The sequence below is a fragment of the Saccopteryx leptura genome, chromosome 9, assembly GCF_036850995.1.
Source record: "Saccopteryx leptura isolate mSacLep1 chromosome 9, mSacLep1_pri_phased_curated, whole genome shotgun sequence".
In the NCBI taxonomy this organism is placed as follows: Eukaryota; Metazoa; Chordata; class Mammalia; order Chiroptera; family Emballonuridae; genus Saccopteryx; species Saccopteryx leptura.
This window is the reverse complement of record NC_089511.1, coordinates 95,284,288-95,309,732: the sequence shown is the minus strand read 5'-3', so window position 1 is coordinate 95,309,732 and position 25,445 is coordinate 95,284,288. Positions and strand designations below refer to the sequence as shown.

Sequence of the window (25,445 nt, the reverse complement as noted above, 5' to 3'; positions counted from 1 at the left end):
AAAGGAAAATTTCTCTGCTCTACCACATGAAAAGGCTAGAGAGGTAAAATAATTAAGTGAAGGCTGAAAGGTGCTTTTATGTATAGTTACTGTTTCCTAAGTATTCATAATTCACAATCTATTTTTTCTAACATTATTTATAGGAGGGAATTTTTCTACGGACTTAACCCTTTCTGGGGGATATCATAGCCAGCCTCCTATGTCTATGAGCTTAGGTAAAGAGGCTTTATAGGCTTTTCTTTGTAAATCACACACTCTGTCTCATTGTTAGAGAAATTACTATGCATCTGCACAGAAAGCATGGTGCTATTATCTCTGTGCTATAAATGATAGCACAATCACCCAGAAAAGGGGGGATAAAAAGCTAAATTAATTCAAAAAGTTAAAGGGGGAAGTATCATTGTGCCTCTTCTCTCTGTGACTGTGTCACCCAGTGGTTGTTGATTGGCTTCCGACACAGAATCGCAACTATCAGAATATAATATACAAAATGTCCACAACACTCAAAATCACTGTCAAACAAAAAACCAAAAAAGTAATTAAATTTGAAAAGACAATTGTTTTAAGAACACATAGTAAAAAAAAATTATACACCAAAATCTACTAAATATTGGTTTATAGAAAAATTTCTGTGGGACTAAAGCCACAACCAACCTCCCATGGAATCATCATTTTGAACAAAACGCTCCAGGTAGATATGGCCTAAAAGGCCTCCCCCACCAGTTCCACATCTCCAGCAGGCAGCAGGCCATGAGCATTTCTCCTCACACAGTGCTGGATTGCAAAAGCCAATAAATCTAAGGCAGTGTGTCAAAGGAATCAAAGCTCCCTTCCTTCACGTAGTCCCAAGACATAGGGCACAGCTGTCATTTTGTCCAGGCACAAAAAGACAAAAATGCTGGGGGTAACAGGCTCACTTGCTTATACAGCAGCGGTCTCATACCGCAGGAGAAGCAAGCCATTAAGACTAGGTTCTGTACCATTGCCTTTGGGTGCTGAGGATGGCTCACTGGAGCCTCCACTGAGGAAATAAAAATAACTCAGTTGCAAGCATGGCTCCAGATGGCCAGAGCTTCAGTCCCGGACAGAAGTTGACCGGTGAATCTCAGTCCAAGCACATGCTGAAGTCTGTCTTTTTTAATCTCCCCTCTCTTATTTGGGAAAGAAGAAAAAAAAAGTAAATTTAATGTGATGATAGTGATCAATAAGAGCACACAGTTTCAGTGAACCTCTTGATTTTTTCTTTTTCAAGTAAGAGAAGAGGAGATAGAAAGACAGACTCCCACATGTGTCCCAACTGGGATCTATTCAGCAACCCCCATCTGGGGCCAATGCTCTGTCCATATGGGGCCATTCTTGCAACTGAGCTATTTTTAATGCCTGAGGCATAGGCTCCACAAAACTTTCCCAGTTTCAAAGAATGAGACACTTAAACCAATGGAACCATGGCTGCAGGAGTGCATGAGAGGAAGAGAAAGAGAAAAAGAGAAAAGGGGGAGGGGTGGAAAAGGAGATGGTCACTTCTTTTGTGTCCCTTGAGCAGGAATTAAACCTGGGACATGTACACCCTGGCCTAATGGTCTACCACAGATAAAACTGGTCAGTGTCTTGTTGAATATTTCTATTTCCCTTAAGCTGCTGACTGCACAGTGGGATCACCACCTCAAGTCAAATTATTTTCCGTCATTGTATATTTTTCCTCCATTTCTCCCTTTGACCCACCCTCTCCCCCAAGTAACCATTTTATTCTTACCTATGTCCATGAGTCACAGTTTTATATCCCAGCTATGTGAGATTTATATTTCTTTCTCTTTATGCCCCTACCTCAATGATCTCTTGCTCTAATAACCACTTTATATTTATTTCTGTCCATAAGCCTTAGTTTTATATCCCACTTATGTGTGAAATCATATCGTTCTTAGCTTTTTCTGATTTATTTATTTCAAATACAATAGTATAATGTTCTCAATGTTCATCCATTTCTTTAAAAGACAACAAAAAATTATCAAATCTGTACAAAACTACAAAGGACCCCCAAGTAGTTTTAGCAGTCCTGAGAAAGAGGAAGAAAGGTGAAGGTATTATACTACCTCACCGCTAAGTATACTACAGAACCATGATAATCAAAACAGCATAATACTGGCAAAATAAATCAATGAGAAAGTAACTCAGTAATTAATTAATTAAACACAGAATAATAAAGCAGAATCAAAAGCCCAGAAATAAACCCAAGATATATGGGGAAATACATTTCTTTTTACAAAATAATTTAAGACACACAATAAATGGAGGAAAAGCCTCTTGAATTAACAGTGTTAGATTATTTCAAAGCCACATGCAAAACGATACTTGACTACAGTTTCACACTATGCATAAAAATTTATTTAAGATAAATCAAAATTTAAATAAAGGATCTGAAACAATAAAATAAAAAGAAAAATACATAGGTTTTAAATACCTAAACTTTGGCCATAAAGAACTTTTCATTAATTTGATCCCAAAGGGAAGCGAGGTAAGTGCAAAAATAAATGACTAGAACATTATCAAACCTAAAAGCTTCTCACAGCTAAAAAAAACTGACAACAATAAGGAAAAAGGCAACCTACCAAAAAAAAAAGATATTACTAACAAACAATAGCTCAGAAAGCGGTTAATATTCAAAATATATAAAGAACTCATAAGGCTCAACAACAAACAATTCAATTAAAAAATAGGGAGAGAACCTAAACAGACACTTCTCTCATGAAGAGATACAAACAACAAAGAGATGTACAAAAAGATGCATATCAAAACTATGAGATGCCACTTCACACTTGATAGATTGGCTGTTATCAACAAGAGAGGTAATAAAAAGGTTGGAGTGGTTGTGGAGGAAACAGGACCCTGTTTCACAGTTGGTGAAAATGTAAACTGGGTCTGATTTGTGGTGATGCAGCGAAGAAAGTGTCGACCTGGAACACTGAAGTCGCCAGTTGAAAACAATGGGTTTGCCTGGTCAAGGTACATATGAGAGTTGATGCTTTCTCCTCCCCTCTTCTCTCTAAAATAAATAAATTAAAAAATCTTATTCAGAAAGGAAAATGTAAACTAGTATAGCCATTATGAAAGACAGTATGGTGTTTTGAAAAATGTAAGTATAGAGTTGCCATATGCCTTAGCTGTTGGTTTTTGGTAAATGCCTGTTCTCTGAGGAAATTCTTTTGTAGTCCTAGTTTGTTGAGTGTTTTTAGCAGAAAAATCTCATTTACTCCTCTTTCTTCCACCCCTTTCCTTTGGTATTCACTTAACTTCTATGTCTGTTAATCTAAGTGTCCCTGACACATATGTGTGCAATCATATACTCCTTAACTTTCTCTGACTTCCTTATTTTGCTTCTTAAAATAGTCTCTTGGTTTATTCATGCTGTTTATTGCATATACATAAGTATAACTCATTAGTATTTAATTATACATAGGTATTACATTTTTTTTGTTCAATGTTTTATTAAGGGACTCTTTGGCCTGACCAGGCTGTGGAGCAATGGATAGAGCATTGGATTGAGATGCGGAACACTGAAGTCGCCAGTTGAAAACAATGGGTTTGCCTGGTCAAGGCACATATGAGAGTTGATGCTTTCTCCGCCCCTCTTCTCTCTCTCTCTCTCTTCTCTCTAAAATAAATAAAAAAAAAAATCTTATTCAAAAAGGAAAATGTAAACTATAGTATAGCCATTATGAAAGACAGTATGGTGTTTTGAAAAATGTAAGTATAGAGTTGCCATATGCCTTAGCTGTTGGTTTTTGGTAAATGCCTATTCTCTGAGGAAATTCTTTTGTAGTACTAGATTGTTGAGTGTTTTTAGTAGAAAAATCTCATTTGCTCCTCTTTCTTCCACCCCCTTCCTTTGGTATTCACTTAACTTCTGTCTATGTCTGTTGATCTAAGTGTTCCTGCCACATATGTGTGCAATTATATAGTCCTTAACTTTCTCTGACTTCCTTATTTTTCTTCTTAAAATAGTCTCTTGGTTTATTCATGCTGTTTATTGCATATGCATAAGTATGACCCACTAGTATTTAATTATACATAGATATCTTTTTGTTCAATGTTTTATTAAGGGACTCTTTGGCCTGACCAGGCTGTGGCGCAATGGATAGATCATCAAACTGGGATGCGGAAGACCCAGGTTCAAGACCCCAAGGTTGCCAGCTTGAGCGCAGTCTCATCTGGTTTGAGCAAAGCTCACAAGCTTGGACCCAAGGTCGCTGGCTTGCGCAAGGGGTTACTTGGTCTGCTGCAGCCCTATGGTCAAGGCACATATGAGAAAGCAATCAATGAACACCTAAGGTGTCACAACAAAAAACTGATGATTGATGCTTCTCATCTCTCTGCGTTCCTGTTTGTCTCTCCCAATCTATCTCTCTCTCTCTGACTCTCTGTCTCTGTAAAAAAAAAAAAGAAACTCTTTGGTATTTTCCATGTATTGGCCACCATGAAAAATGCTGCATTGAACAAGGATGTGCATTTGTTTGCATGTAAATGATTTTTCAGTATTTCTTTAGATGGTCATGTGCTATCATTTCTTCACTCTATTAACACAGTAAATTATATTAATAGGTTTTTGTATGTAAGCCATGCTTGCAGTTTGGGGAGTGGTGAGATACATGCGGATAGGATGGATTGTCTTCATTGTGCCCAGAGTGGTGGCAACATAGGGCAGAAGGAAGAGAGGGAATGGGGGGAGTGTCATTTATAGGTGAATAGTTCACATGCTATAAAGATGAATACATGAAACCTATGTGTTTCTATGAAACAAGGTCACCCCATTACATTTCATTTCTACATAAAAAAGGGATAAAGTATAAATATTTTTAAAATATTGGAATGGTTAGGTTTTTTATTAACTCCTAGAACAATTATTATCTTTAAGTAGAATACAGGGCATTTGAGGTCTTCCTGAGCCCACCACTCAGAAACACCTCTGAACATTCCTAGAATTAAGTGGATATTGCCAGTTATAGAATGTAAAATATAAAAAAAGGTCAGGCCTCTCTATAAGACTTGAAAGTAAAGTGGTCAACAAGGGTCAACTAGTTTTAGGTAGGAAAGAGAATAACAGAGGGCTTTTGAAGTACTAAAAGAAGCTCTCACCAGCCCTAAGCTGACTAAAGTTAGAAAAGCTCTTCCAATGACATATTACAGAAAAAGAGGGAATAGCATTAGGCATCTTAACTCAGGCCATGGTTCTGATAGAGGAGTCCAAAAGTTAGAACTCTGCTTCAATAGTAGCTTTTTAGTTTTAATGAATAGATTTTATGGAAGAGTTAAGAAACAGTTAATCTGCTTGCTATTCTCTGCTAATGGGTCCCTGGCAAATTAGCTCTGGGTTTTGGTACTTTGGAGAAATTTCTGTTTTTACCCGACAGAATATTGTATCTTGTCACAGGAGATTTGTATTCAGCTACAAAGGTGAGAAGACCCCCATGAAAGAGTAATGGTTCATGCTATGTGCACTTTGCATCCTTCCACTACCAATATGTAAATCATCCTAAGTTAGGCATGATGTAAAGTGCCCTGGTGATTCATAGAGCCCTTGCAAAATGACAACAGAAGATGCTTAGTAAATAGGTGCTATTTCTTAGATGTTCCTGAATGGCAGCAGAGAAGAGCATTTACTGAATGTATGCATTGGAGTGTGTGCAGTGTTCCCACCCAGAAAGTGTGAGTCTTGGCTCATCAACTCTGGGTTTTCTGAGTGTTTGTAACTATTTTTTTTGTGAGAGTATAGAACTCTGGCATATTGTATCTGGACCTTGTGATTGTGAGGATGTGTCCCACTTGAGAAAGGAGGGAGTCCTCTCATGTCTGGTTTGAGTTCTCTGAGTATGTGGCCTGGTTCTCTTATGTTAGAGTTGGGAACCTTTTCACATCAGCTCAGGGTCCTTGTAGTGAGATGTGGACCCATCTGAGAGATTATGGTTTACTTCTGCACCACCTTTTGGTCACGTACCTGTGCAAAGGTGTCCACCCTGAGTCATTTGGGAGTCCTGTGATGTTAGCTCTCCAACATCACAGATAATGACATAAATAAAAACTATAGTGACTGGACGCCCCTCTCTTTTAGGCATGACCCTTTCCACCATTACACATGAAAGAGTGGGGCATGCCATCACTAAAGCTTTTATTGCTGAGTGTTGGGAAAAGGGTCCTGTCACATCAGCACTAAATAGATGTATGATTATCACATCTTTGGTTCTTAGGATTGAGAAGATTGTCCCTATAGTAATTGAAGACCTCTATAAAAAAATAGAAATCAGTAACATAATTTAAAAAAACATAGTATCTTTGCTTCACAGGCAGATAAAAATTTATAATATCTTATCTGGTGCTACACAGTATACAAACAGTTTGTCTTTTTTAACAAAGTAAAATAGAACCAAATTTGCATCAATAACACCAATCCTTACTTTAAGACAAAACTAATTCCCTTTCTCTCAAAAACTTATCCCAGTATATCATATATTTTAATTCAATCACAACATATATTTGTTTTATTTTATACAGAGTTCATTTCTAATTGAGTTTTCTGTAGCTTTACTGATATATATTATTATTCTAAACCTTTAAAAAAATTTAATTCTGGTAAAAACAAAAATTAAGAAATTGTATCTTTTATGCCAGTATTTTTTACATTAATATTCATAATCATATTCGATCTACTTGTTGGTTGAGCTATATTTACTGGTAGCACAAATATTTTTAATATTTTACAAGACATATTTACTAATTGTCGCATATATGCTTAGTTTCTTGTTAATATAAAGCAAAGCATAAATAAACTTATAGTTCTTATTCTCACGCAACCTCTCACTGCCTTACACCTCAAAAAAAATCTTTTAAAAAACCCACAGTATTACATACCACAACATTTCTCTGCTGGTCCTCTGTATATTGACTCTTCCTGGTCTTACCTTTTTCTCTCAGTTCCATGGCAATGCCTCCCAAGTGGCTGCTGGAGCAATTTAAATTGCCTCAGCATGACCAGAAGAAGCAGATACTATCTAAGGTGCATTTTCAGATAAGGTAAAGCTTATCCTAAATGTGCACCATGATAAAAATGTGCAAGTGCCATGTGGGTCAGAGAGGCAGCTCAGTACCCTATGCCTGCTTAAGGGGCAGATTAGCCTACACCTCACTCAGTTTAGTGGCTGACTCCTTCTAGCAGCTCCTGCTTAAATCCATTAAATTTGTGAAACATCAAGCTCAACTGGAGCAACCTATACCATGATTTCTAAAGAAGTCAAAACACAATTGAAAATTATAAACCTCAGAAAATGAAGTGTTAAAAGAGTATTCAAATAACTCCCCACTAAATATGGGCATATAAAAATACTCCTTGTCACAAATCAGTAGAGAAATGCAAATTAAAACCACTATGAGAAATTATTTCACACCTGTCAGAAGGGCTTTCACTAACAAATCAATGAACAACCAGAGATGGTGAGGGTGTTGAGAAAGGAAACACTCCTCCAGCATTGCCTACATGCAGTTTTTCATTTTCTGCTCCCCTTTCCAAACTTTCACAATTCCACTTTAGCATATACAGCTGTATAAACACATTTATGCACTGCTAAAATCTGGAAGACTTCCTTGGTCCTACCAGTCCTGTGACATGAGTTCTCCTACTTTGTCTTTTTTTTTTTTTTTTTTTGTATAAGCCAAACAAGAGAGGTAATTTAGTAAGTTTTTCAGGGTAAATCCAGTTGAACTCTCAGCCAATTTCAATTCTTCATCAGCAAATGACCATTTTCTAATGCCACTACCACCTTATTAAAGTTAGAAGCCCTGGTAATTAGAATTGTCAGCAGCTGACGCTGCTTAACTTTGCTCACAATTTCTTTCACCAAGGGAAAGTAAACACACAAACTTCTTCCACTATGCAGCACACTGTCCTGTTGCCCATCCAACCTCACTCCCTCCAATTCTTTACTCCCCGTGAATCATTCTGCATTCTGTCCTCAAATCTCACAAATTCTTTGTTTCCTAAATATCTATTCTTATTTTATGTAAAGTCTGCCTTACACCCTTCCCCATTTATTTCTAGATGAACAGCTCCCAATTCTTACACACAAACATCATAGGTTCAATCCTCTCCATTCTCAACCTTTTCAGAACACCTCCCAAAAGGGTCCAGTCATCCTTCCAAAGACATGCCACAACCATTTTCCTCTTTACCCTGGTCTCTCCATCACCAACCCGTCATGAACAAAGCCCCACTTCCACATCTGCTTTTATAACACCCTTTACCCGGCCCAGTCTCAGCCCGTGTCTATAATTTTTTTCCTGCCACACTCTCACAGTTGCCACCACCCCTGACACTCCTCAAACATACTGCTCCTTTACCTGGCTGAGTTTCAGTCACTTCTCAGTCTTGAGAATCTCAGGTTGGAATTTGCTACCACAATCCTTCCACTTTTCTTTCTCAAGCTCTTGTGGACTCAAGCCATTTCACAGAAACCCCCTTCTCATCTCACTTCTGCTGTCTCACTGCTGCCATGTTGAAAGAGTTCATCAGCAGCAGCTGCAATCAATTCTTTTATCCGTGCCTTCAGCACTTAATAAGATGGGAAGAAAATAAAATAAAGGTCAGCTGTGTTGAGAAAATTAGACCTGACGGATGGTTCAACTGGATTTTCTGTTCTTTCTTTCTTTCTTTCTTTCTTTCTTTCTTTCTCTCTCTCTTTCTTTCTTTTTTCCTTTCTTCCTTTTACTTAGAATGAAGCAGTGATGTTAAAAAGGGAACAGGATTAAGCTGTTTCTGTATATTCCCTTACTGGGGATCAAACCAACAACCTCTGCAATTTTGTATGATGTTCTAACCATTCCAGCTACTTGTCCAGATTTAATTATTTTTATTGATTTTTTTTTATAGAGACAAAGGGAGAGAGGAGGTGTAAGAAAACTTTTTGTGCCACTTAATCATTCATTAATTGGTTGCGTCCCCTTTATTGCCCTGACGAGATCAAACTGGCAAACTTCTCATTTCAGAACAATGCTTTAACCCACAGAGATGTGGGAAAAACTGGTGCATTGGGCTTGCTCCCTGGTTTCCTGGCTGCAGTCACTTTGCACAATTATTGCACTAGCATGTGTGTGTCTTTAAAAAGGTATGGTTGCCTTCTCTCAGGGGTGATTCAGCTAGATTGCTTTTCTACCACTATGAGGTTTGTTTTCCTGATTCCTTCAGCTGCCACCATGAGGTTTGTTTTCCTGATCCTTTCCCCTCCATTGAAAAAAGCAGAATTTTTTTATTTGCTCTCCTGTCTCTGTAGAACTCCCAATAAATGGGTATGGCCTGACACTTTTGAGTCCATAGTTTCTCTACCGTCTCCCTGAATTTAGAACGAAGATGCTTGGCTTCAACCAACAGACTTACATTTGGCATATTGGGCAAGATTTGGATCAGATCAGTATGGAGTGAAGAGTGTGGTAGAGGAGTGCGTGGTCTTTGTTCTCCAGCATATGGATCTCCATGGCTGTATTTTTGGGTGCCATCAGCTGGGTGTTTACAGCCCTGGGAAAAGAAAATGAGAGCTCTGTTGAAGATGATGACTGAGGTCAAAAGCTCCAGTATGAGCTGCAGACTGAATGCAAAGAACAGCATGAGCTAGGTCACTGGAGAAAGAGTTTCAGATTCAAAAATTGCTAGTCAGGCTAGAGGCTGAGAACCAGTGATGGCTTGAACTGGAATGAATGCTGAAGATGAGGGCTGACCTCTCTCAAGGGCTGCAGTGTGAGATGCAGGCCGAGCACCAAAGGTGCCTGGAACTGAAACTGGGCTGTCGCCTATGAGTGCATGTGCCGAACTGTCTCCCTGCTCTTCCATGCCACCAAGCACACCAGCTGCCAAAGAGCAGGGTCCTACCACTCCCCTTTATCACTGGGTTCCGGGTGTGCAACTAACTCCAGACTCCTGCGCAAACTGGTTCCTGCAGCATGACCTTGACCACCAAGCAGGGAGAGGCAGATCTCCTGGATTCCAGAAAGCAGGCCCTCACCTGGGGCCAAGGTGTCTCTTCCACCGCCACACAGAGTTGGGGGCTCCCAGAGTCACCACTTAGACCAGTCATTACTGGGCAAGCGGAAGAGGCCTGGGAACACATCCCTGCATAGCTGCCCAGGCAGCTGCCATGGGCCATTGTCCTCCCATCCCCAGCCCTCCCCCGACCATAATTCTGCAAGTTGCTGTGACACTGAGACCCTGATCCTTACTCCAGTTCCCACCATCTGGGTGGGTTGGCATACCTTCGGTCCCCGAGAATAAGACAGGGCGCTGAGGAGGTTCTCTTGGCAGCCCACTGGAAATGGTGGTGGCAGGGTCATCCAGATGGAAGCAGAGCTTGTGGGAGTGCCTAGCAGGGGACCTGACATGCCCAGGCACCTAGGGCACAAAGCATTGAGACCTGGAGGCCAGGTGTTTCTTCTTGGGCCACCAGAGGTGGCTGCCAAGCACCTATGGCCATACCACCCTGAACGCATCTGACCTTGTCTGATCTCAAAAGCTAAGCAGGGTCAGGCCTGGTTAGCACCTAGAAGGGAGACCATTGGTAATAAGTGCTGTAGGCTTTTGCCTCCTCCCACACAATTTTTTCCTTTTCCCTTGGCCAGCGTTTTGTCCCCTGGGGCACAGCACTTCGAGGTGACCGTGGCCTCCTTGCAGAGTATGGCAGTCCACTCAGCTGTTTGCTGGTTTCCCATGAGCATCAGGCCATAGCTGCTTCCTCCCCTTCTCTGCCCCATCACGTTCATTAGCCGCCCAGTGGTCGGGTCCTGCCATCCCCCTCTATGCCTGGGTGCCCAGAGTGAAGCTAACTCCAGGTTCCTCTTCAAACCGGTCTGGTCCCTGAGGCGGTGACCTTGGCCACCCAAGGGAAGCTTAGGCAGAGGGAAGAAACCAGTGCCATGCAGAGCTTGTGCTAGTGTGAATGACCTGGGGGGGCAAACATGTCCACTCACATGAGGTGTAGAAAGGTGAGGAGACCTGGAGGCCAGGTGTTTCTTTTGGGGCCACCAGGAGGCTGCCCTCAAGGGTCTGTGGTCATATTGAATGAGCCTGATCTTACATGATCTTGTGAAGGTAGGCAGGGGCGGGCCCCCTTAGCACCAGGACAAGAGACTTCCTGGTAATCCGGAGGCTTTGCAGGCTTTCGCCTCCACCCGTCTTTTTTTTCTTTCTGGGTTTTTGGTTTGTTTGTTTTGTTTTTTCTTTTTGCCTTGGTCACTGGGTCACATGCCCCCACACATGCCAGGGCCACAAGGAGAGAGCCACTGCATCTGAAGGCATCCGGCCTACTTGCAGCTGAGAGCCAATGAACAGCCCTTCTCTGCCTTGAGTGCCAGGTCAATCACTGAAACAACTGAAAGGCTATACGTGGCACAGACCCCAAAAGCAGGGTCAGCGTGGACACAGTGGATAGTGTCAGACAAAGGACCCAGGTTCAAAGCCCCAAGAGGTAACCAGGCTGAAATCAGGCTTGGAGTTATTGTGTCTCTTTCAGGGCACCATCAAACCTGGCCCAAACTTGATCTATTTCTCTGTGTTTTCCTTCATCTTCCATTGCCACCAGTCAGGTCTTCACTTCCCCACGCTGATAGAGGCAAGTATAGCACTTCAAGGTGGCCCTGGCCACTGCCCCAGACTGATTGTCCACCCCTACCTGGGGCTGTCGCTTACAAGTGCACGTGCTGAGCTGCTCCCACCTCTCCTCCACACCAAGCACACACCAGCTTCCCAGGACCCAGGACCTGGCACTCCCCTTATCACTGGGCACCAGGTATGCAACTAACTCCAGGCTTCTCTGCAAACTGGTCCTTGCTGCGCAACCTTGGCTGCCCAGCAGGAAGAGGATCTCCCACACTCCAGAGAGCAGGCCTTCACCTGGGCCAGGCATCTCTTCTGCCTCCACGTCGAGTTGGGGCTCACAGCGCAGCCACTTATGCAGAGAGGAGTCCTGGGAACACACCTCTGCACTGCTGCCCAGGCACCTGACACTGGGCTTTGCAACAGGGATTAACAGATGGCCCGTGGAGCTTGTGGGAGTGCCTAACAGGGGGCCTGGCATGCCCAGGCATTAACAGTGTGGGTGTTGAGGGCAGAATGTTGAGGAACCTCCTGGCCAGAATTTTCTCATCAGGTTGAGTGGGTGATTGGTGGCTTAAACGTTGGCTTTCTCTTCATCTCTCTCTTTCTGCCTCTTTCTTTGCTTTTCCTTTCTATATTGAATAAAGAATGAAATAAATCTGAAAACAAAAATAAGTTCTTTTTATTTACTTTTTAATTACAGGCCTTTAATTTAGCTTCTGCTGTGTTATCCCTCATAATTTTTTTTTAATTTTTAATTTATTGTTTACAGGGATTCAAATGTCCCAGTGAACGTAACATTCTCACCCCACACCTGTGTCCCTTTTTATACCTCCTTTGCCCCCTTCCCCCAACTGCCTCCCCCCTTCCCTCTAGGACTTGCTGTCCTGCTATGTCTATCTGTGTTATGTATATATAGTTTCAACAATCCCCCTACCCTCTGATCCCATCCCTTCATCCCCCATCCTCTGACTGCTGTCCCTCTCGGCTCTGTGACTCTGCCTTTGCCTCTATTCCATTTCTCAGTTCACTTTGTCCATTAGATTCCACATATATGTGAGATCACATGATATATTTTTTTGCTTGGCTTATTTCACATAGCAGAATAACCTCCAGGTCCATCCATGCTGTCACAAAAGGTAAGATTCCCTTTTTCCTCACAGCCACATCTGGGTCAGGTGTGAGGGGATTTTCATTAGAATACCACTCTAGCAAAGGTTGTTAGGTCCTGAACTAATGCTTTCTGCAGCTGGCCCCTGGATGTGCCAGCCCTGGGCCTCCCAAGCAGGAACCCAGCACAGACCAGTGGGAGACACTGCCCGTGACTGGCCCTCTTTCAACTCGGGACCTTCATCAATTTCTGTCCTCATGATTCTTCTTTCTGCAGAGTTTGAAAATAACCTTTTAGAACCTTCCCTCCCCTGCCAGGTTTTGTGAAAGCTTTTTCAGAATCACCTAACATTTTAGAAGCTTTTACTATCTTCTTTCTTAGCAAATATTTAAAGATTTTTTAAAATCTTGGTTAATGTGTTAATTATGGAGTCAAAGAAGTTAATGTTTTTTTCAAAAATCTTAAATTGAAACAATTTTATCCCCGGCTTACTAACATGCAGATCTTCATTGCTTTTTAGTTTTACTGTTTGCTGGGGGCACTGATTCTTAGCCTACCTACCTGCTGATGGAGAGTGTCTTTGTCCATTATGGCAGAAAGCTTAACCTGTGGTTCTGTGGAGAGAGCCCCCACCTCTGATTTCTTCTGGCCTATGTGCAGCTGGGAACAGAAAAAGGGCTCTGCTCATCCTTGAGTGACCTGGCAGACCAAGGTCACTTAAGCAACTTGAAGGCTGTTCTGGGTATTGACACCAAAAGCAGGGCAGCAGGCACACATTGGTACCACAGACTCAGGATGTCCTCATATGCTTGTGGGATAGAGTGTTACCTAGTTATCAGCTCTACTAGCCTAGCACAATAGCCTCTTGTTTAAGCATATAAAATAAATGGTTTTCCAGGCTCGGTGTCATTGTATCTTTATTAGATCACAATGTCCCTCCTTGACCAAACTCTATCTATGTCTTTGTGTTTTTCTTTTATCCTGTTGCCCCCACTCAGGTCTTCACTTCTCTGTGCTGATCCCCAGTTTTGTTTACCCATCCCCCCATGTTTCCATAGCTGTAGTTGAGCCCTGTAACTCCACGCTCATCATCTACACCACGATGAAGCTCCATGATTGTGCATTCATGTTTAACACTTAGGCCACCTACCACATATGTCAGTATCAGAGCCCTGAGCAGATCTATTTCTGCAGAGGGCTGCTGTCCAGTTGAACTTGAATCACAAGCCTCGAGGTTTCCACTGTAACTCCAGTGAAAGCTTGTCCAGGTTTTCTGGGTTTCTTAAAGCAAGAAAACCACTGCTTGGCTTCCCACTTTTACTGAGACCAGAAGTGGAATATTTCCCTGCCAGGGCCCTGGTAGGTAGTATAAACCACCATCCACCTTCACCTTCTCCCTGCATGGTTTTCCTGAATTTGGCAGAAAAGACAGAAGACCACAGCACTGTAGTTGTTCAGGGAGGGGGCTAGGTAAGATGGTGTTTTGAGACTTCTGACCAAGCCTGAGAAATTACATAAAACCATGAAAAATGGTTTTTGATGGTTTATAAAACATGACTCAGTGGCTTCTACAACAGCAATTAGTGTTAGAAGTGGAACAAAAAAGCATTATTAATAACCAGGGGAAATGTCTTTCTGCTGAGTGATGCTGAAGGAGGTGGGTTTCTGTTAAGGTCTCGAGTTCTTTCTGTGTCATTGACTTTTTTAGCCTGTACTGACCCAGCACAGCCCATGTCTTGCCTGTAAATGATGCTTCAGAAAGTGTTTCGGTAGCTTAGTGGAAAACCTCAGAGAGGTGACAAGGGTCTATGCCTCCCTGATCAGCAAGCCTGGGGAGAGAGGAGAAAATGAAGGTGGCACAATCAGGGTGCTGGGGTCTTAGGCTCCTGGGCACGTCTTGATCACCAAGTGGCTTGTGCCCATAGGCTCTGCTCCCACTGGCCCTGAAGACTCTGAGGTGGGGTAAACAAAGGCAGCCCAGGCTCTTGTCAAGCTCACCATCACCTCTAAGCCAGAGATGATGTTTCCTGGGAGGAGGGTGTATGTCTTCCTGCTCCAGCCCTGGCCTCTCTTCCACCCATCACTGGGTTCTGATGGCCTCTGCTCTGGGCTGCGGCTTCTTCTTAGGACCAACAGGAAATGGCTTTGTTGAGCTCTGAAATAGGGAAGGCAGCCTTCTGTTTGCATGGACTGCCACCTGCAGAATCAGTAGGGTTGGTGAGGACTACGATGTGTAGTCTTGACTAGTAGAGTGCACTGCGCAGATCTGTGAAGTAGTCTGGTCTTTTGACTCTGTTGCACCCCAACTTCTCAGTCCTTCAAAAATTTGAGGTGCTCTTGGCTTGAATGAACCTGGCAGGGATCAGTGAGAGGCTCCAATAATGTTTCTTGAGATGTGAGACCTGGGCATGGTATTAAGGTTTATATTCTTCCTATTGATGTACTTTACAGTTTAAAAAGCACTTTTGGTCATTGCTCTCAGATGTATCATTCAGCTGAGGGGACCATTCCATGAGAACAATTTACCTAACAATAATAGTGCAATTTCTAGAGTCATACGGCCTGTGTTTGAATCCTGGTTTCTCTGGTTACTAGTGTGTAACCTCAAGCAAATTACTTAATCTCTCCATACCTCAGTTTTCCCCTCTGTGAAATAGGAGGGTTATAATACCTATCTCATGTAATTGTGGTGAGAACGAAATGAGAAAATACATGTAAAAGTACTTAGTACAGAGGTGCCTGGCTCTCAGACATGTGCCCAATCAATGCACATTAGCTATTACTACTAATTGTGACATTCACTGCAAACTCACTCCTCAGCCTTGGTTTTCTCATCTACAAACTGCTCATAATAGTCACACCTGCAGCTTCAGACGGGGTTGTGTGGAAGATAAAGTCAGTCTAAGTGCTGGGTCAGGGGAAGTGCTCAAATTGTATGTGTTAGCATCACCATCACCACCAGCATTGTGTGCTAAGTTCTAGTTCAGACCATTTTTCATGGTTTTATGTCATTTCTAAGGCTTGGTCAGAAGTCTCAAAACAACTGGTGCTCACACCTAGAGCAAGAGGGTGTTTAAATATTCCCCAGGGAAATTCTCAGCCCAGGGCTGGCTTGAATGAGAACATGGTGGTGGAGGCTCTGATGGTGCCAACACTGCCAACCTTGGTTCTGCAGGCAAGAGATTCTAAAGGAGAGGGTTGTGCCCTAGATTGAGGTCTACATGTTCAAAGGACCATGAGCTGATCTGTCACACAGCCACAGAGGGCATGTGTAACTTTGCCATGAGCCCCTGGAAGGCTTTTCCCCAGGTGACCTCATGTCCTTTGTTATCTGGTCACAGGAATGAGAACAGTCTTTGAAGCCAAGGGCAATGCCTGGCTGCAGCTGCTGTACAGTGGGGAAGAGAATTAGCTGCTGTGCTAGGTGGCTGCTGGGGGCCTGGCCATGCTCACTTTCTCCCCAAGTGGTCAGTCCCTCTACTCTGTGAGGGAGTGGAGGTGGGCCAGGACTCACTCAGCAGTGGTAGTGGTTGGTAAGGGGAGTCCAGGGTGTGTGGGTGTGCCCCTGCCAGGGTTCAGCCTGTTTCTCAGTGTTCACACTACCCTATTTCCTACAGACCACACACTGGCTAGAGATCCTGCAGGCTCTGCTTCGGAGCTCCAACTCGGTGCTGTAGCACCAGAACACCGTGGTGGTGTTGAACATGATGGAGGCCCCATGAGAGACCTGCTAGCATCCTGATATAAAGCCAGGTGCCAGAGATCCTTGTCAGTACCCGCAAGCAGTGAGGTGGGCCGTCATCAGGGCAGCTGTGGCTTTTCTGGGGAAATCAGTGGAATATGGGTTCATACAAACCAACTATGATGGAGAATAAGGGGCCTTCTTGTGCGCACAGTGTGCATTACAGCACAAGGAACTAGGATACGCTGCTTTGGCCACTAGGGCCTACACTTTCCAGCCCTCTGGCCTCTACTCCCAGCTGCACTTTGATGTCCTTTGTCTTGAGTAAGGGGCCATGCTCATCACAGCCCTGCTCTGCCAGCACTGCTTCCAGGCTCACGCAGCAGGGCTTTGCCTATAACACTTTAGACATCTGGGAAAAGAGAAGGCAACTCCTAACTCAGCCGAGAGTTCCAGCATTGAGAACACATCTATGAGCCTCACCAGCCGTAAACATTGTCTGAGCCCAACAACTGGACTTCCCCTGAATGTCTCATATAAGTGTGTGGAACTCAAAGTTGTGTTCTGTCTGTGGTCTGCAGGACGGTTAGTCATGGGACACTCTCTGGAGCAGGATTTGGGTGGGATGATTGCACAGGTAAGTCATATATATACAAAGAAATCGCATGGATTTTTCACCTCATTCCCCTGAGTCGCTGCTTAATCTTGTTGGAGGCTTGGGGTTAAGCCTAGAAAGCTAACCATTATACAAATTGGTTTAGGCTCCGAGGTGCTGGCCAAACTCATTGGCTCAGTGGGAGAGATAACAGGTTTCAAGCCAATGGGAGGTAAAACCGCCGAGGCACCTGCCTCTTCCAGCAGCTTCCCAACAGGCAGCAGTCCTGTAAGTGATGGTGAGTGAGATTGGAGGTGACAGGTTTTTCCTGTCCCAGACCCTATTCTTTGCAGTGGACATATGCTCACCGGATGTACCTCCACATAGCACCCAAGGTTGCAGTGGCACAGCGTAGGACTTGGGACTGGTTCAAGAGACTTGGACTGGACAGCCACAGCAGGGCCCTAGGTACAGAGGTAAGCACAACCCTCACATGGGGAATTGGCCCTAAGGCATTGTGGCAGCCATTGGGCACCTCACACAAGGCGCAGGACTTCCATACTTTCCCACTGCCTCATGTCAGCCACGTCCTGGTCTGGCTACTACTTCCTGGGAAGCTGCTCTGTGCTAACTCCTTTTCTCTCTCAAGACTGCCCATAGGAAGAAGCAGCCTGAGGGGGCATAGGACACAGGGTCAAGGTCAAAGTCAGTGGCCTCCTTGAGTTGGAATTAGACACAAAACATGTTAGAAACATAGGAGTCAAGGAACTTTAATCTCAGGAGAGACCCAGAATCTGACTTCCAAGGCTTAAAACTGCCTGTGAAATTCTGACTAACTTCAATGCCGTACTGAGAAAGTGCATTGATTGCTATGTGAGCACTATGCTGCCTCTGTCTCCTCCTGTGTGAGCTCCTGGAGGCAGAAAGCCCCCCTCTTTGGCACAGAGTAAAGGATCAATAAATGCCTGTGGAATGAATAAATGACTAGATGGGTCCAGTTGAAACTGTGTTTATATAGGGCTCTGAAAACCCCATTAGTATCCATGGTCATATTTATCAACTCAAAGTACTGAATGTAGTAAACTAGTATGGTGTGCCAGCCCTTGAACCCTTTATGTGCATCTATTCCAATCATTTCACAAGGTAGGTACAAACATCTCCCTTTCCTACCCCTGCCTTTGTAAAACTGAAGAACTGAGCTGAACTCAGAGACTTAATTTAAGTGAATTAGCTGAGGACACAAGGCCATGTTAGCTGCAGAAGCAAATGTGAACTCTGGAGCTGGCTGTACCCGTTACCTTCTCCCCATTGCTCACTGGCGGGAACAGCAGTGTATGCAGTCGGTGGGCCAGGAGTTTAGCTTTTTGCCCCTCTCAGTTCTAAGCTCTATGATTGTGTAGTGTTAGTTTCTCTGGGTTACTTTTTCTGTCAAACTGGGACAATTCCCCATACCAACATTACATGGGATAATACACCTGACACTGAAAGTTTGGAGTTGAAGGGGCTCAAATTCCAGCCCTATCCTGATGTAGAAGGCACTTAAATTTCTTAGGCTTACATTGTAGGAGGCTGAGCTTGCTGGGTCAAAAAGGGGGACAGGGAAATTGCCCCACTCTAGACAGCTGAGAGTTCTCCTAAATCTGGTAGGACTTTAATCAAGACTCCCACTCAGTGAAACTCTGGAATGGATATGTTCTGGCACTGTGCTTGGGAAGGTGGCACTTTTCCCATCTTACAGGTAAGGTAGTGGCTGTCTGGCAAGGAACCTTCTGCAAGGATCTCGAGTTGTCATGTTGCCTAATCAGCCCGGGTAGGGTTTAGCCGATTGCACACAGGATCCTGGTCTAGCTTCAGTTTTAGTGTCTTCATGGAGGAGCTGTGTTCCAGCTTTGGTGTCAGGTCCACAACCCTGAGCAGCAGTGCACAACAGACTCTGACGGGGACCTCTGCGGCAATGAGCACCGGATGGAGCTACACGGCATTCCTAAGAGATGAGCGTCCCCCTCCTTTCCACTCCAGGCCGGTCCCGGGCCACGTATCCCTGTCTCCTGCTCAGCCAGGTCTCATCTCCCACATGTGCTGGCCAGTGCAGATGCCCAGCTAGGCAGGCAGCAAGGTGGATGACTGCTGGGAAGCATGGCCCTCCGAGATGCTGCTTTTGGTGCTTTGAGTGGCGTGAGGACCTTGGCAAAGGCAGAACTGCAGTCCTGGGCCACCACGCTGAGTGCAGCCTGAAGAGCTTTTCTGGGCCCAGAGGGTGGTGTGGGATTCTGAGCTAACCAGGCTGGGCTGCTGCTTCTGCTGCCCTGCACCTGTGTCTACCTGAGACTGTGGCTGCCCATCACTGGCCAGGGAGCTGCAGATTCATCTGCTAAAGCTGGAGGCAGAGCATGCATGGCTGCTGGATGAATCCAACCAGGTGTACTCCTGCAGCAGGTGCAGGTGAGTGTGATTGGAAAAGGAAGTGGAAAAGACCCCTTGATGTGACTAGAGCTAACTAGGCGTTCCCTTGCTCAGGCAATGGACAGTTGGTTCATGGGACACTGGAGGCAAGGCTGGAGCAGTGACTGTTGGAGGTTCTGAAAGGCCTATCTATGGCTGAGGTGCCGCAAGTGGCTAACATTCTGTGTGTGTGTGTGTGTGTGTGTGCGTGCGTGCGCGCGCGCACGCGAATGTGTGTGTGTTTGAGTGGCAAGTGACCGGTACTTTTCCAAGGATGCTCAGGTGTTGTAGCCTGCAAAAGTTTTTTCCCCTTTCATTTGGTTTTGGAGGCAGGCCTAGGCAGGCCTTCTTTCAAGCTCATCCCACATCAGTCAGCTCAGTCACTCATGACTCCCAGATGCCTCTGAAGTTGACACTCTGCATCCTCCAAGCACTTGTTCACACTTGGACTGTTCTTAAACGGTTACTGGTCTAACTACCTTATCCATCTGCCTCCAGCAAGGGCTGTTTTTCTAAAATACCCCGTAGGGAAGAGTAAAGGTGTAAGGCACAGCCTCACCAAGAAGAATGGTGGGAAATGTTTTAAGTGTCTAGGTGGCCATGATGTGTGGCTCACAGTAGATACTTTTGTCTTCAGGGAGGATAAAGGTGGTGAATGTGAGCCTTGGTCGTACCATGGGAGGACACCTGGGACCAGATGAAAAATTCCACTTTAGATTGTGAGTCCATAGCCTGGAACATGATCCAGATTCCAGGGATGTTTAGTGGGGCTTGAAGCTGATAATTTTGTCAAAGGTCAGCATCTGGGCCTCTGACTGCTACTTACATTGCCTGGGGGCCTGAAAAACATTTGTATGCCAACACTGATGCCCCCCCCCCCCCCTTATTTTTATTTAAGGGGACTGTGTTGGAATCCTGGCTCCAGAATTACTGGACTGAAGGCAATAGAGCAGATGCTGAAAGAACCCCGTGGCGAGTCTCACATTTAGGGGCTCAGAAAAAATCTGAGGCCATAAGCTTGGTGCCATGGTTGGAGTTCAGATGTTTCAAACCAGACTTCCTGAGTTTAGATCATTACTCTGCATATTGTGACCTTGGGTGGAGCATTTTAATCTCTCTGTGCCTCCATTTTTTCATAAATAAAATGGGACATTGTGTAAAATGAGACTATAGTCATATAACTCTGGGGTGACGTCAGAAACATGGCGCGTGAGGAGCGCTTCCGATACCTCGCCCCAAAATTTCAACAAGTTCTACAACCAGAGACAGAAAAATCTATCCCTGGAGCGTCTGGAAGTCCCACACACTGAACAAGAAGTTATGATTGGGCAAAAAGTTGGCTAGATATATAATCAACCCTGAAGGAAGTAAGACAGAGAACGGAACCCTTGCTTTCCTCACTAACCTGAGCAAGGCTGCTTTTACTTGGAACTGAGAGAGACTGGGCGCTGGGGAGCGTGGAGGGAGCCGGGCTGCAGCACAGACATTCAAGCCAAGTAAAGAGTGTGCCTGCAGGGGCCTGGCCCATGTGAGCTAACGCCTGCATAGACCCCAGCAAGGCGGGTGAGCGGCGGCTGCCATTACCCCCGATATCCTGGTAGGCGAGTTGCGAACAGTGTGTGAGAGGTTCCTCTTGGCACCCCGGGTGTGGGTGCCCGTGTTCCTGGAGAGAGGGACATGGTCAGAGGCTTCTGCATGGGCTGCTACCAGTCTTGGTGTGGTCCCTGCTCCCCAGCAACAGCGTGTGGGAGTGCACAAAAGAGAATTTCCCTACACTTGGACTTCTTCCTGCGGGCAGGGTGCCTAAACCAGCCATTCAGGCTGACATTCCAGGATGGAAAAAATACAAAAGCGCTAGGGGGAGGGGCACACAGGCCAGTTGCAGAGTGTCTCTGAAGCAGATCTCTGGACCCAAATGCTGAAATTTGCTTAACCCACAAGTCTGCTCACCGCCCAACTGGCTTACGTGGCTCTAGTTGACAAGGTCTCTCTCAGATCAGTGATCTAAGACAAGAAACGTCATTATTTTTTACTGCCTCTTGCTCTGCATGTAGGGGCAGGGGCAACTTCCAGTTAGCTGATACAGGATGTAAAACACATTCCTTTGGAGTAAACCTCGGAGAACATTGCAGAAGTTAGACAGGCTATTCTGTAGGCTTTTTAACAAGGAAGAACCTTGCAGAGAACAATCCCACAAAATGCTAAGGCAAATTTAACTAGATATACCTGAGAAATGGAACAGAAGTCAACACATCTGCTATCTGCTTAAATTGGTGGCTCTGATTGGCAGAGCTTTCATACTCAGGGCTGTGCACTAAAAAGAGGGACTTGGAAGCTTTTAAGACCTCCTGTTCTGCAAGCAGCGACTAGGGCATCTTCTACCCAGCCAATACAGGTTACAAAGTGCAAAAAGCCTGGGGAGAGTGGTACCACATAGTGCTGGGGCATACTGGACATACCTGGAGGCTCAAGAAAGACACCTTGGGAGCAATTGGCTTCCAGCCCTGTCTGATTACCCTGGCCGCTCTGACTGACAGAGCCTTACCCAGAACCTGGCGCTGAGTGGGGATAGACTGCCTCTTAACTTCCAGGCAGTGGCAGTGGCAACCTCATAGGTGGATCATATCAGGCTGCTAATTCAGGAAGGAGAAACTAGGAAAGAAGCTCCGGGAAAATGGACTCTCCCATTGTTGGAGCCTGCAAATGCTAACAATCCCCAACTACTAATGAGACTAAGACCTAGTTTATGACATTGCCACAGAGACATATCAACTGCAAATCTCTACCTGAAGTGATCTTTGTACAAGTTCTTACGAGAACTATACAAAGTTATTTAAAACCTCACAATTTCATTCAGTTTGAGAGGCTAAGCACAGATGGTGTATGTACATTGCTGGGTAACAAAACTGAGTACTATCTCAATTCCTAATGAGTATCAAAGTGTTTGCCAAGCGCTGCTTCTCCTGAAGAGCAGACAACTGTGTAACTCTAGTAAATACTACAGTACATTTGAGTGCTGATTCTGTTGGTGTTTGTCAAGAACCTGAAAGAAAGGGTTAATATGTATGGTCACTTTTTGATCGTTTGTATACTGTGGTGTTACAGACAGTGCTAATGCCTACAGTAGGGTTTAAAGATATTTTAAGTTTGCTCTGTGCTATTAATGGAAGAAGGGACACTAATGATTTGTTCTTTATAGTACTAATACAGATGAACAATCTTACCTGTAATGTTCCCTTCCAAATGCTGTTCATTTACTAAGGAGCAAAATCTTGTATGGGTTGAAGGTATAAATTGGCATCCAAATTGCAACACGGCACTGTTTCTGATAGGACGGGAGCTGAACATTTTGATTTCTGAAAAAAATAAATGCCAACACCAGTTATATGGCTTAATTTCCTATTTTGTGTGAAGCATAACAGTCTCATGATTTTCTTTCAGTTCTTCAAAAGTGTTATAGTACCAATTCATCAATCAGATAAAATAAAAATAACATATTTATAATTATCACTACTCTTTTGCTTTGATATTTAGTTACATAGTGATGAGCACAACACAAAAGAATCTGTTCTGACTCTCTGCTATGTTTGGGCATTGGTAATTTCTTAGTGTTAGTACAGTGTTGCCCTAAGCCCAGGTGTTTTGGTCCTGAATCTTACCTTTTGTTGGTACTTCTCTGATAGGCATGGTAGAGATGGTAACTCTGGAAAGGGACATTTTTTTTTTTTGTATTTTTCTGAAGCTGGAAATGGGGAGAGACAGTCAGACAGACTCCCGCATGCGCCCGACCGGGATCCACCCGGCACGCCCACCAGGGGCGACGCTCTGCCCACCAGGGGGCGATGCTCTGCCCCTCCGGGGCGTCGCTCTGCCGCGACTAGAGCCACTCTAGCGCCTGGGGCAGATGCCAAGGAGCCATCCCCAGCGCACCGGGCCATCTTTCGCTCCAATGACGCCTCGGTGCCTGCGCCTGAGGGGAAGAGAGAGACAGAGAGGAAGGGGGGGGGGGGTGGAGAAGCAAACTGGGCGCTTCTCCTATGTGCCCTGGCCGGGAATAGAAACACGGGTCCCCTGCACGCCCAGGCCGAAGCTCTACCGCTGAGCCAACGGCCAGGGCCTCTCTGGAAAAGGGACATTTAATTATAAGCATAAAGGGACTGAAAGAGACATATTTATTAGAAACTAATAAATAAGCTGTGTCTTATTGTTAGGTTTCTTCCAACAGCAGAACCTAATGTACAGACAACAAACCCATATATAGGCAAGTTTATTCTCTGTTGAAAATATTTGTTCTACAGCATACCACTTGTTATAATCTAGATATCAGTTGAATGAGACCTTATCTCAAATGTCACATACTCTCAAAGTTTAACATTTTATTACTTCCCTAAAAAATATTTACTGGAAAAAAAGATATTTCTATACATTTTGGTTTGATGTATTTATGTATAAAATTATACTGAATGTATTGTTAGCAAGGATTGATTTTTTTAAAAATAAACTACCAAGGAGGCTTCATCTCAAATTTGATTTCTGCAAAAGAAAATATCATTTTTATATTTAGAATTGTCTCAGCAGGGTATTTTGTTCCAAAGACCGCAATGTGGCCTTAATGGGGTGTGTTCTGACCTTTAGCTTGTCAAGTACGGCTCTGCTGTGCTTCTCGCTTCTCCTCTTGGCTCCAGTCAAAGTGATTACTGAATAGACACCTAAGGAAAAAAATCAGCAAACTTTTTGTTTTCTGATATATTTGTCAACAACTTCTTATATAGATATAGTATGTATTTTTTATACTTCTCTTTCATAAAAAAACAATTCTGTGTACAATTACAGAGTTTAGGTATGAACAGGTAGACATATATATATAAAACAGACAGGGTCTTTACATTATATATTCACAAAGACACTGTCAAATTAAATTACCTTCCTCATCTGGGGTCACATTATGGATGGTCATATAGTGGCAGCGACCATCATTCCTAGAGTTGTTATTTCTGGCTCTCAATCAATTCTGTTGGTCCTTTATACCATGTAACAATGGCACTCATCTAAGGGCTACTTCACACTCAAAGGTGGCAGATTGATGCTCGCTCACCACAATGTTCTGTATACACTTTGTAAACTGAATTGTTCAGCTGTTTTAAGTACAAGAGAGCCACAGTTAAGACTATATAGAAAATTTCTCTCACCATGTTTCCCCATCTTTTGGAGAATTGGAAAATAGCTAAAAATATAAAACAAAAAGATCATGCACTTCCTTTATATCGGAAACAAACAAAAAAATTAACCCAACACTTAAATGTATTCGTCTAGGATTAATGTTAATGTAGCAAAGTATAAAGAAGCCCTTGAAAGTCCTTAAAATATTTACAGGAAGGCAATTGTCAAGGGTGGCTTATAACCTAAAAGTAAAATGATACTTTAAAAATATTAGTAAAAATGGTAAGTTCAAAATAAAAACACATAAATTTAACTTTACTCTTTATTTTTTTTATGAAATTCTTCTGTAAAATAATTTTTGCTATATAAGATCTGGAATTGCTTACTATTTGACATGTATAACTTTCTTTGTGAAGTAAGTAATTTCAAATTCAATAAAAATGTGCACTTTTAAATTCAGAAGATTCTTTTTTTTCTTTTTTTTTTTTGTATTTTTCTGAAGCTGGAAACAGGGAGGCAGTCAGACAAACTCCCGCATTCACCCGACCGGGATCCACCTGGCACGCCCACCAGGGGGCGATGCTCTGCCCCTCCGGGGTGTCGCTCTGTTGCGACCAGAGCCACTCTAGCGCCTGAGGCAGAGGCCATGTGAGCCATCCCCAGCACCCGGCCATCTTTGCTCCAATGGAGCCTTGACTGCAGGAGAGGAAGAGAGAGACAGAGAGGAAGGAAAGGGGGAGCGGTGGAGAAGCAGATGGGCGCTTCTCCTGTGTGCCCTGGCCGGAATCAAACCGGACTTCCGCACTCCAGGCCGACCACCCTACCACTGAGCCAA

General features: G+C 43.9%; 2 long non-coding RNA genes across 5 annotated transcripts in view; one reads left to right on the top strand and one right to left on the bottom strand.

Moving 5' to 3' along the window:
- The window catches only part of LOC136381537 (uncharacterized), a 389,650-nt gene that overhangs the window by 235,852 nt on the left and 128,353 nt on the right, over positions 1-25,445 (top strand). The gene's annotated exons all lie outside the window — the stretch shown is intronic.
- LOC136380994 (uncharacterized) lies at positions 1,210-23,146 on the bottom strand. Of its 4 annotated transcripts, XR_010747004.1 has the most exons (6): positions 23,110-23,146; positions 22,675-22,806; positions 9,416-9,553; positions 8,383-8,593; positions 6,901-6,991; positions 3,065-3,647 (listed from the first exon to the last, which is right to left on the bottom strand). It is a non-coding gene; the product is annotated as an uncharacterized lncRNA (long non-coding RNA). The 4 variants fall into 4 exon arrangements; XR_010747007.1 differs by lacking the exons at positions 3,065-3,647; positions 6,901-6,991 and adding an exon at positions 1,210-3,040; XR_010747005.1 differs by lacking the exon at positions 6,901-6,991 and having other exon boundaries at positions 3,065-3,649.